Raw genomic sequence first — 14,067 nt, forward strand, 5'->3', positions numbered from 1 at the left:
CTCAAGTGATTTCAAAATGGGTTTGCAAATGGTTTAAAGCTAGGGAAATTATGGGTTATAGCTATAGAGGTTATGGGTAATGTTCGTGGGTATTGTTCGCAAGTCAAACCTAGTGTTTATCATCTCTGTTGCATCTACGTACTTTCCTGCAATATTGAATCACAATATTGATACGTGAGCATTCATATCTTATTTTATATATTAATTGTGTATCCATGTCTAGTGCTCGAGTATATATATTTATACATGCTTGTATGCTAAATTTCATCGTTAAACAGTTTATAATGAATCACGAATTAAATACATATATTACTGGTAAAAGGTATATGATATACATGATTTTGGAAAGCTGGCGAAAAATCAATAACTTTTTATTTAGATATCGAATAGTTTCGATGAACGGATTAAAAGATATGATCAACTGAATTATGATTGACGTTAATTGAAATTGCTTTTGAATCTGCAATTAAGATTTAAACAACTTGTTTACGAGATTGATAAAATGGATTTTTAAATATTACCAGCCGAGTAAATGAATTCTTATATAAGGCACGTCTCGTTTTGTTGAACAATTGTCAAAACTGATTGTTTTATCATATTTTAAAGTCTTATAAAAACTATAGTTTAATTTTACAAGAATTGGAAAAGTATGTGAAATGTTAAAATGTTTCGATTGCCATGATCATTCAACTATAGTATTAAATCAGAATGACTTTTTGAAATGACTTTTGATAAACTTTTGTATGTCGATCTCGAGCATTAGGATTGTGATACACTATGACCTGACCTAGCTTGATAGACATTTATTGACCAACATATGTTCTTTAGGTTAAGATCTACGGTTATTTGGTAATCCGAGTTTCAGTCACATTACGGTGAACCACTTTATATGCTGCTAAGGTGAGTTTCATTGCTCCCTTTTTATCTATATTTTTGGGCTGAGAATACATGCAATTTATTTTAAACGCAATGGACGCAAGTACATACTAAATTCTACACTGAGTTTGAACCGAAAATCCCTTAGCTTTTGAAGCGTCCCGTTCATATCGATTATAAACGTCACGTACTTATTGGTGTCATTGCGAGGTATTGACCTCTATATGTGACATTTTTCAAAATCTGCATACGTTTTTATGATACAAACCATAACCTTTATTATAACCAAAGGCTTAAACAACATAATAATGATTATCGTTTAGCGATAATCTTAGTCTTACAAACTTTACATTTGATAATAACAATACGATTTCCAACATATTTCACATTACAAATCTTCCGATATGCAGTTTTATTTTTGACACAAATATGCATACTCCAAATCTGGCTTAAATTCGGTATAATGCAGCGAAAGCTTTTATTTATTACCTGAGAATAAACATGCTTAAAACATCAACATAAAGTTGGTGAGATATAGGTTTAATGCTAGCAGTGTTATAAATATAGACCACAAGATTTCATATACACAAACGTTTTAATAAAAATATTCTAAGTGGTTGAGCACTTGATAACCATACTTAACATTTAATCAACGTCGCATATTCCCTTTATTATGAAATTTCACTACACTGTACCAAGTATAGTTACCGAAACGAAGTACTGTGCAACCGTTGAATACTGGTCGTCCAGTCTGGTTGGGGTTGTCAGGTCCGATAGATCTATCAACAGGATTCGCGTTTACAATACCGCATGTAAATAGTAGTTACCAAGCTACAGGGAAGTATGCCAGTGGTACAACTCAACGTAGAATATATTTTTAATTACTTGTGTCCATAACGTAAATCATAAAATGCATGTATTCTCATCCCGAGATATTTAGAGTTTAAAAATGGGACTATATACTCACTTTTGCCTTGAAGATATATAACCCGACCTGGTCTCCGATAGATATCACGAACCTAATCATATATAATATATCAACATATTTTCTTTTCAAATAATCATTACATGTATACTTATAATACTTTTAATATCCAATAGTCCGTAGTTAGCAGTCCGATGTTAGCGGTCCACAATTAGTTGTTCAATAAAACAAATAAACACCCCATCGTATTCGTATTGATCGGAATTAATCTCGACCCATGGTACCGTATTATTAAATGACGTATTGTGTACATGGTGTCTTATGATTTAAAATCGTGACCCAAAGTAACCGTATTGTCAAATGACGTATTGTGTACAATCATGAGGTCTTATAATTAATCTTCTCGTGTTGTTTACGGGTGGTCCTGAAATATATAAAATCAAATCATAAGTAAATATATATAAAATATCATATTAATTAGCAAAGATATGATTAGTTTAGTTTTACTTCAAATAATTTCGTAGCTAAACTAGCTTCGGATACCCAATTTTGTTTTAGCCATAGTTTCTTCGATACAACTCCGTTTTTGTTGGTTCAACTTGCCACTTCCTTGGATCAAGCCATTATTTATGAATATGAACTGTAAATAACTTGGTTTGCATTCAAAATCACAGGTTATAGGTCGAACTTGGGTGAATCTTATGAAAGTGGTCATTTCCGTCATAAAAACAACATCTAGATGATCATTTTTATAAAAATACTTACACTTTGAGTTATACCATGAGATTTTTATATGTTAACATATTCATAAGAAATATCATTTTTCCAAAATATAAACTTCCAATTCAAAGTTTAATATGGTTTTTAATTATCCAACCCGAAACAGCCCTCCGGTTGTACTCCGACGACGTAGATTCAGTTTTAAGGTGTTCTTTGTAAAAACAAGTTGTATCTTGTTAAGTTAGCATATCATTATGATATATTACATGTCTTGAATTGTTTTAAAAGTCAAGTTAGATGGATCTATTTAGTTTGCGAACAAGTTTGAAATCATTCAAACTATGTTCTTGTTGTTATATATATTCGTAGTAAGATAGTTATATATGAATTGAACAAGATGATGAACCAAGGTTATACCTCAAGTATGATGAAGAAAGTTACTGAATAAACAAGATATGAACTTGTTCTTGATGACTTGAAAGATTAAGAAGTGAAATCATGAAAAGAAACAAAGGTTGTAAGTAAGTTATATCTTGATTTAAGATAATTAACTTACATGAATTGAATCAAAGTTTAAACATAGTTTTACCTTGATTATGAAGCTAGAAATTTATGAAGACCTTGAAGAACACTTGAAGGTTGAAGATAAGAGAGTTTATAAGATCATCTAGCTTGAAAGAAAGTTGATATGAAAGTGTATGTGTGTGTATATATGGCGTGTATATGTATGTATATATATAGATTTTATGTTTTGATTTTTAGCTCATAAGTCTTCCTAGATGTTAACACTTGATCCCACATGTTGTTGACTAACAAAGGCTGCTAAGAGCAGATAATTGAGGTCTAATAATTGGTATTTATCAATAGTAAATACATCTAGAAGCTGCGTATAATACGGTTACATATACCCTAGGTATATGTGTAGAAATCTTGAGAAAACGGAACGAGAATTCAAATATAACTATCTTTTGTGAATATACTTATATTGTTTTATGTATTTAAGCCCTTTAAAAGTGATTAAATACGTATTTATACGATACTTGTATAAGCATTATAGGTAATAGGTATATATGTCAAAGAACGTTACGTATAGTTACCGTTTTGAAAACTTAAGTTAGTAGTCTCAAAGTATACTTATAACTCATTGTTATTAGTACACAATGAGATGATAAACCATCCTTAGATCATGTTAAATATGTTTAAATACGTATATGTACACAATCATATAATTATCGTATGTTATATAGTTCGTGATATCATCAATCAAATTGGACAGTCAAACATTGTGTAAAACTCTTTTCGAAAACACAAGACTCAACAAATTGGATTACTTATCATGTTGGTAATGTTTAATTTATGTAAATATTAATCTTATATGTATAAAACGATCAAAAAAATCCGGGTTGTTACAGCTTTGGTAACTAGTAACTGCCGGTTGTAAGAACTGGTGGACGCGAGTAGTTGTATATGGATCCATAGGGCTTGACATCCCCGTCTGTTCCAGGTATAGAAACCCTAACCTGAACTATAAATAGACGTATGCTATTTGAGGTTAGTACACGTTAGATTACGTGTATTGTACATGTTGGTTGCATGTATGTTAAAACAGGGGTACTTATTAAAACGTTAAAGTTTAGTTACCAGGGTGCTCAATCTTGTAGAATATTTTGATAAACGTTTCTGGATGAAACAACTGAAATCTTGTGGTCCACCTTTATATACAGATGATATGAAACATTAAAACTATGAACTCACCAACCTTTGAGTTGACACTTGTTAGCATGTTTATTCTCAGGTTCCCTAGAAGCCTTCCGTTGTTTGCTTATATGTTAGACAAGCTATGTACATGGAGTCTTACATGGCATATTTTTTAATAAAACGTTGCATTCACCAAATCATCACCATGTATCTTATTTTTACTGCATTGTCAACGAAAGTACTATTATAAACTAATATTTACGGTGATTGTCTATATGTAGAAATCATCAGATGTCGAAAACCTTTGATTTAAATATTCATATATGGTTTGCCTTATCAAAAGAATGCAATATTTACAAAACGTATCATATATAGGTCAAATACCTCGCAATGAAATCGATGAATGACGTGTTCGTCCATATGGATTTGGAGCAATCGTCACAGTTAGTATCAGAGCGTTGGTCCTAGTGAACCAGGTCTTGCATTAGTGTGTCTAACTGATAGTTGTTAGGATACATTAGTAAGTCTGGACTTCGACCGTGTCTGCATGTCAAAAGTTTTGCTTATCATTTCTTGTCAAAAATTACCTGCTTATCATTCTTAGTCTAGACACGTGTTACTGCATTGATTGCATGAATAGTGTATAGACAAAATTCATATCTTAGCGTATCTGTTACTGTAAACTTTTCCTGACAGCTTTCGAAAGATCCTCCGTAATTTGCGGATCCCTTATACTATATATAGGTATTCTATGTAATTAGAATATCATCCGATATCCAAAAATCATTTCATATCAAAAATCCTTTATTCAAACTGTGTAAGATGAATTCCGCATCTAGTTCGAATTCCTCAGATTCCGACAGCTATTCCGATATGGATTTCCACTCGAGCTCCGAAAGCAGTGTGACCGGAATGGATCAACCAATTAGTCATCATCTCTTCTGGATGAATTGGGGATGGGTTCGTAATCTACTTAATCATTGGAGACAAGAAAAAGGTGATCCCTTCCATCCACCACATTCAACTCTTACTAATTGATCTTCCACGTTTGATGCGTGGCAAAGACTCAACAGTGACATTATTGCCAGCTTTTGGAATTTCAGTTCGAGCTGGAGCATTTATAGCTGGTATATATGATTTGGTCACTTTTTTTTTATCTGTAAATGCATAAAGTAATTAATTTGCAAGTTCTTGCATATGCATTATTTTTGAACTTTCGTTTCACATTCTTTTGTGCGAGTTCAATATACCTTAATTGATGTTCACATCATGAAGCATCATTTTATTTTTTATTTTTATTTCTCCCCCTAATCTAGGGAACAATGTTTTATTAAAATGACAATCAGCAAAACGTGCTGTAAAAACATCACCCATCATGGGTTCAATATATCTTATGATTGAAGATGTTTTATATCCAAAATATATTACCATCTTTCTTTGAAGAACCATTTTATTGTTTTGTGGTGATACAATTGGAACATACACTGCACAACCAATGTTCTAAGGTGGAAAATATTTGGCTCTTGGCCAAAATCAAGTATTAAGTGAAAATATTTATGACTTCCACATGGTATAATGCGAATTAATGTCGCAGCATGTAAATTTACATGTCCACATATAAATATTGAGAGATTTGTACTCATTATCAATTGTCTAGTTATTAGCTGCAAGCGTTTATCTATTGATTCAGCTAAACCAATTTTGTGTATGCACATGAGCAACTGGATGTTCAACAACAATCCCTGTAGATATATAATGATCATTAAATGCTTGAGATGTTAACTCACCAGCATTATCAAGTCTCATCCTTTTAATGGTGTAATCAGAATAATGTGTTCTCAATTTAATAATTTGTGCAAGAAACTTTGCAAATGCCATATTACGGCTCGATAACATACAAATATGAGACCATCCGCTAGATGCGTCTATTAGAACCATGAAATATCAAAATGGTTCACATGATGGATGAATTGGTTCATATATCTTACCTTGAATTCTTTCAAGAAACATTTGTGATTCTTTTTCACAATATACTTTTCATTAATCACCATATGTGCCTTTTTTTATCATATATCCTTTTCACCATATACGCCTTTAATCATATGCGCTGTGTTTTTCACCATATGCGCTTTTAATCATATGCGCTTTTCATCATATGCGCTGTGCTTTTCATCATATTCGCTTTTTATCATATGCGCTTATCATATGCGATGCGCTTTTCATCATATGCGCTTTTTTATGTGAATAGTAAATTAATTAATTTCGTTTTACTATTCATATGAATTAATTTCGATTTACTATTTTGTTAATTGAGTAATATATATACATCATATACTTGTGACTCCGAAGGCTCAAATGAATTTGACCATATAGTTATATGTTGTACCTTGCACATTAATTTTCAGTAGAAGCTTTAGATGCATATTATTTTCAGTAGAAGCTTTAGATGCACTTTTTTTTTAATCACCAAATACCACAAACACTTTGTTTGCGTTTGTTCATAGTCATCAATGAAAACCATTTTCTTTAATTTTATTTTATACAATAAAATTAACGCATCATTATTCTTTTCAAAAACAATAATCTATTGTTATTGTTCACTTGTGCCATGTTTAACAACAAAAGTCAACAACCTCTGTCTTGTTTGTTGTGGCAACCAAAAACAACCTTTGCTTTTGTTACCGAGAATCCAAGACCAAAAAACAATTAATTTTTAATTAATCTTTTATCAAAACCATAAATGATTTTATTGATCTACGTTGATATGGCCATAAAGAATTGACAGCTGACCTACTTTTGTAAGTGTATTTCGGCTATCATCCCGAAAACGCACAACGACCTTTTTTTTATGAACTATTTGTTTCATATCTAGCTTAGGCAATTATTGTGAACATTTGGTCCCTATAAGAGCATTTATTTTTTAGACTTTTAGTTGATTTGTACTTGTCACAATTAGGGATAGCACCCTCGGGTCGTGGATGCGGATCCATTGGATCCATCACCCGTACCCGCGGATTTTTTTTAAGAGACATCCAATTGAACCCTTGTTCGTTGAAACAATTTGACTATATTTTTACTCCCCATTATTAAACGGGCCATTTTGATGCACACTCTTAAAAAAATAATTTGTTTTTTAAGTTTTATTATTCAACCTCCTTTTTTCAATGGTCACGTTTTTAACAAAACATTTGACAAGTTTGGAAAAAAATTTTTTATTGATTATCATCAAAAGTTTTCTATTGTCACTCTACTGGATGGAATTATGGCATACAACCAAAATTGCAACCCAACACTACATAAGAACAAAAAGGTTGTTTTTAATTAACATATGTATATGTGTTAAACTCGGAATAATAATAACTTATTTTAGAAAATTAACATAAGACATGTTGAAACATTTTTGTCACATTTAGCTCATCAAGTCTAATACTTATCATTGATAGATTTTATCACGTCTAGGAGATGTTTACTTTTTTCTTGTATTAAGTCCTACTTTCATTTACCTTTGTTTGGAAAAAAGTTTTTTTTTACTTTGCTTTCCCCCTTTCTGTAAAACTCATTTAAACTTTTTCTTTGTTTTTTTTTTTTAAAAAAAAACTTCTTTTTTTTTACGTTACCCGTAAATTATAAATATATAAAAAACAAATCAAAATATAGTAATGTCAATTAAGGTATAAACAACTTGCATTGTGAAACCCCGCATACACATAGCCACATAGGTCAACAACCTTAAACAAGTAGCAATTTTTTTTTTCCCCACAAATATATGTTTTCTATTTAAAATTAGGCGGAATCTTTGAAAATCATCCAAGTATTTCAAAACGACAATGATAAATCTACTATCTTTTTTGTTTTTATAAATCTACTACGGATATGTATTAACAAGTTGTGACGTACGATCTACTACTGATATATACATCAATTAATGGACAATTTATACAAATTGATATAAAACTATCATGTTTTTTATTTATTTATTTAAAAGTAGCAATTACAAAGTACATGTGGTTCAAGTATGTTCAAGTAGATGTCATAATTTGTTATAATTCACATGTTGTATATACTTTACGTACCAAACTACTGTTCTCTATGTTTTCCTTTTCATCTTTTGTTATGTATCACAAATTAAATAAAATTAAACAAAAACTCGTATAATATATCAATCAATACCCCAAATTAGATATATAAAAAAAACTTTTGTTTAAATTTTTTTTCTAGTTTTTAAAAGGCCACTTGACCAATTTTTAATTCTTTCACAACACCTGATATCGTGATCGTGACCTTTCACCAAAGCAAGAGATATTCTTGATAAACTAAACACGGACTCGTGTTTGAAATTGTCGGCCACAAAAAAATTCATTTGATAAAAGTATATATATATTTTTTTAGTTATAGAAGGAGACCACTTCATTTTCAATACTTCATTTTTGACAAAAAAAACTATTCCATTTTACCATCCCCTTTTTTTTCTTACTTTAACTTTTAAGATATACTTTTAATAAAAATACAAACTACTTTTTCTTATTTTAACTTTTAAGATTTACTTTTAATAAAAATACAAACTACTTTTTGTATTTTAACTTTTAAGATTTACTTTTAATAAAAGTACAAACTACTTTTTCTTATTTTAACTTTTAAGATTACTTTTAATAAAAATACAAACTACTTTTTTATTTTAACTTTTAAAATTATAAATTTAAGAATAAACATTAGTATGCATGAAATAAATAATGATTAATTGCATAAGTAATCATAAATGTTAGATAACATATAAAGACCCCGTCGTATTCGTATTGATCGGAATTAATCTCGACCCATGGTACCGTGTTGTCAAATGACGTGTTGCGTATATAAAGTACCGTGTTGTCAAATGACATGTTGCGTACAATCATGAGGTCTTATTAACATAAATATAAATGTTAGTGAAGTTAATAAGAGTTAGATTACAGAAAATATAATTCAGGCGGTATAACCGGCCATATATAACTTAAATAACATAAATATAAATGTTAGTGAAGTTAATAAGAGTTAGATTACAGAAAATATAATTCAGGCGGTATAACCGGCCATATATAACTTAAATAACATAAATATAAATGTTAGTGAAGTTAATAAAAGTTAGTAAACATAAATGATAGTTAGGCGACAGTGTCGACCATATATAATTTAGGTGGCAGAGCCAACCATATAATAAGAACAATACAAATGCACTAAGAACTTAATAAAAATTAGTAGTTCAAAATGTTAGTAGTCCAAAATTTGATATGTCCGAGTCTGAAAAACCTTAATAATTTCATACCTTGATTAGTGACTCGTGATCGTTTGAGATATCCTTTGATTACACTAAGCTCTTCGTGCTGATAACGTGTTATAATTCAGTAGGCTTATAACTAATTTTGACCTAAGCCTATACAATCCTTAAATATGAGAGAGTAGTAATGGAAGAGAGAGAGAGTATATTTCTTATATGTAAAAAAATGGTGTATATATGTGTGTTCATTATCCACATATATATAGTACAAATTTTACTATCCATATTTGACTAATTACCATCCATATTTTACTTCATTATCCATATATATATAGTACAAATTTTACTATCCATATTTGACTAATTACCATCCATATTTTACTACTAAATTTACAACACTCCCCCTTGGATGGTAATTTTTTTTTTAAAGAGCAATTAATACTGCCTCGTTAAAAACCTTGCTAAAGAAAACCCAGTGGGATAAAACTTTAGCTAAGGGAAAAAGAGTGCAGCATAGAGTTGACTCCCCCTCAAGTAGACAACGCTGAGTCGTCACATCTTTTGAACTTGCCTCATGCCAATATTGTGAATGTATGTTTTGAAAAACAGCGATTGACAGTGCTTTGGTATAAAGATCAACAGAGTTGTTGATTGAACGTATCTCATTTTAATCTGGTTGTCTTTTACGAGATCTTGAGTATATGAGAAGAATCTGAGGTTTTCATCTGAAACTGTATCATCTAAATCTTTTATGTACAAGTTTGGTCCACGTGATTTGTCTACAGTCTCCTTCATGGTTTGTTCAAACTGTTGTTTCAATTCCTATTCCCTTTCAGTCTTTTTCTGAGCCTTACTAATATACCATTCTTTTCCATCAAACTTATGACCGTTGAGACTGTTTATAACTTTAGCGCCTCGTCAGCATTTATGTTTTGTTCTGTCATTTTTTGATACTCTTCTTTCATTTGTACTATGTAAGCTGTATTATCTTCATAGATAGTTGTTAGGCTTTTATAGCGTTCTAGTCCACAAGAATCAATAATGATTTGTATCATTGATCTTAACTAAAATCATTCCCGAGTAGCTTCATGTAATGCAATCACTTCGGCATGATTTGATGATGTTGCAACAAGTGTTTGTTTTGAGAACGTCATGATATTGCGGTGCCTCCATTTAGGAATACATATCCAGTTTGAGATTTAGCTTTATGTAGATCGGATAAATAATCTGCATCTGTATAACCAAACAAATCTTGTTTCGAGTTGTTAGAATAAAATAATTATAAATCAGTAGTTCCCCGAAGGTATCAAACTATTTGTTTGATCCCATTCCAATGTCTTTTGGTAGGGGCTGAGCTGAACCTTGTCAACAAATTAACTGCAAAAAAAATGTCAGATCTTGTATAATCTATAAGATACATAAGAACCTCAATTGCACTAAAATATAGAACTTCCGATCTGTTAAAATTTTCATGATCTTCGCAGGGATGAAATAGATCAGTGTCAATATTGAGTGATCTAACAACAATAAGTTTGTCTTTAAAAAAAATGTTTTAAAATCTTTTCGGTATAAGTTGTTTGATGTACAAGTAAACCATTAGGCATATGCTCAATTTGCAATCCAAGGTAATACTTGATTTTTTCAAGATCTTTCATTTCAAAATAATTCTTTAGAAGTTGAATGATTTCATAGATCTCTTTATTTGTTCATATGATGTTAAGAACATTGACATAAACAACTACGATCTCATATCCGAACATTGTTTTTATAAAACATACGTGCAAAATAAGTTTATATTTATACCCTTTTTTTTATCAAGTAGTCATTTAATCGGTTATACCACATACGTCCCGTTTGTATAAACCCACTTAGAAATCTTTGTGATTTAATGGAATATATTCCCTTGGGTTTTACATTAGATGCTTATGATACCTTAACCCTTTAGGTATATTCATATATATCACTATTAAGTGATCTATACAGATAAGTAGTAACAACATTCATGAGATGCATTTAAATAACTACCAGGCTGATTAAGTATCTAATAAGTAATTGTATCCATTACAGGAGGATAATTTTTCCTCCTAATTCATTTCTGGTCTTTGTGGGAAATATTGAGTTACAAGTCTAGTTTTGCCTTGTAACTTCATTTGCACATTTCTTTTCGGATAAAAATTCATTTGTATCCCATACGTTTCACATCTTTAAAAGTGATAACGATTGATCCGAAAACTTTTCTTTTATCGAGCGATTCTAATTCAGCTCTTATTGCTCCTTTCCATTGAGCTCAATCATGTCCATTTTGTATATTCAATGACAAATTTTAGTTCCAGATCATCATCTTTATTCATGATGTCATTGTAACATTATATGAAAATATCTCATAGAGATTTTAGTTTCATTTCGGTTCCATAATATTGCATAATTTATCGCAATTTTAGTATTTACATTTATCAATATCCTCTGCAGAAGGAATATTGATTTGTGGTTCTTCTTGAACACTTTCTCTTACCTCATTATCAGCTGATTTTCTTTTTCGAGGATTTTTATCTTCGGAACCAATTGATCTTCCACGTTTGATGCGTGGCAAAGACTCAACAGTGACATTATTGCCAGCTTTTGGAATTTCAGTTCGAGCTGGAGCATTTATCGCTGGTATATATGATTTAGTCACTTTTTTATATCTGTAAATGCATAAAGTAATTAATTTGCAAGTTCTTGCATATGCATTATTTTTGAACTTTCGTTTCACATTCTTTTGTGCGAGTTCAATATACCTTAATTGATGTTCACATCATGAAGCATCATTTTATTTTTTATTTTTATTTCTCCCCCTAATCTAGGGAACAATGTTTTATTAAAATGACAATCAGCAAAACGTGCTGTAAAAACATCACCCATCATGGGTTCAATATATCTTATGATTGAAGATGTTTTATATCCAAAATATATTATCATCTTTCTTTGAAGAACCATTTTATTGTGTTGTGGAGATACAATTGGAACATACACTGCACAACCAATGTTTTAAGGTAGAAAATATTTGGCTCTTGGCCAAAATCAAGTATTAAGTGAAAATATTTACGACTTCCACATGGTATAATGCGAATTAATGTCGCAGCATGTAAATTGACATGTCCACATATAAATATTGAGATATTTGTACTCATTATCAATTGTCTAGTTATTAGCTGTAAGCGTTTATCTATTGATTCAGCTAAACCAATTTTGTGTATGCATATGAGCAACTGGATGTTCAACAACAATCCCTGTAGATATATAATGATCATTAAATGCTTGAGATGTTAACTCACCAGCATTATCAAGTCTCATCCTTTTAATGGTGTAATCAGAATAATGTGTTCTCAATTTAATAATTTGTGCAAGAAACTTTGCAAATGCCATATTACGGCTTGATAACATACAAATATGAGACCATCCGCTAGATGCGTCTATTAGAACCATGAAATATCAAAATGGTTCACATGATGGATGAATTGGTTCATATATCTTACCTTGAATTCTTTCAAGAAACATTTGTGATTCTTTTTCACAATATACTTTTCATTAATCACCATATGTGCTTTCCATTAATCACCATATGTGTTTTTTTTTTTTTATAAATCACCATATGTGTTTTTTTTTATCATATATCCTTTTCACCATATACGCTTTTAATCATATGCGCTGTGTTTTTCACCATATGCGCTTTTAATCATATGCGATTTTCATCATATGCGTTGTGCTTTTTATCATATTCGCTTTTTATCATATGCGCTTATCATATGCGATGCGCTTTTTATCATATGCGCTTTTTTATGTGAATAGTAAATTAATTAATTTCGTTTTACTATTCATATGAATTAATTTAGATTTACTATTTTGTTAATTGAGTAATATATATATACATCATATACTTGTGACTCCGAAGGCTCAAATGAATTTGACCATATAGTTATACGTTGTACCTTGCACATTAATTTTTAGTAGAAGATTTGAATGCATATTATTTTCAGTAGAAGCTTTAGATGCACTTTTTTTTAATCACCAAATACCACAAACACTTTGTTTGCGTTTGTTCATAGTCATCAATGAAAACCATTTTCTTTAATTTTATTTTATACAATAAAATTAACGCATCATTATTCTTTTCAAAAACAATAATCTATTGTTATTGTTCACTTGTGCCATGTTTAACAACAAAAGTCAACAACCTCTGTCTTGTTTGTTGTGGCAACCAAAAACAACCTTTGCTTTTGTTACCGAGAATCCAAGACCAAAAAACAATTAATTTTTAATTAATCTTTTATCAAAATCATAAATGATTTTATTGATCTACGTTGATATGGCCATAAAGAATTGACGGCTGACCTACTTTTGTAAGTGTATTTCGGCTATCATCCCGAAAACGCACAACGACCCTTTTTTTTTTATGAACTATTTGTTTCATATCTAGCTTAGGCAATTATTGTGAACATTTGGTCCCTATAAGAGCATTTATTTTTTAGACTTTTAGTTGATTTGTACTTATCACAATTAGGGATAGCACCCGCGGGTCGTGGATGCGGATCCATTGGATCCATCACCCGTACCCGCG

This window comes from Rutidosis leptorrhynchoides, chromosome 4, assembly GCF_046630445.1.
Source record: "Rutidosis leptorrhynchoides isolate AG116_Rl617_1_P2 chromosome 4, CSIRO_AGI_Rlap_v1, whole genome shotgun sequence".
Taxonomy (NCBI): Eukaryota; Viridiplantae; Streptophyta; class Magnoliopsida; order Asterales; family Asteraceae; genus Rutidosis; species Rutidosis leptorrhynchoides.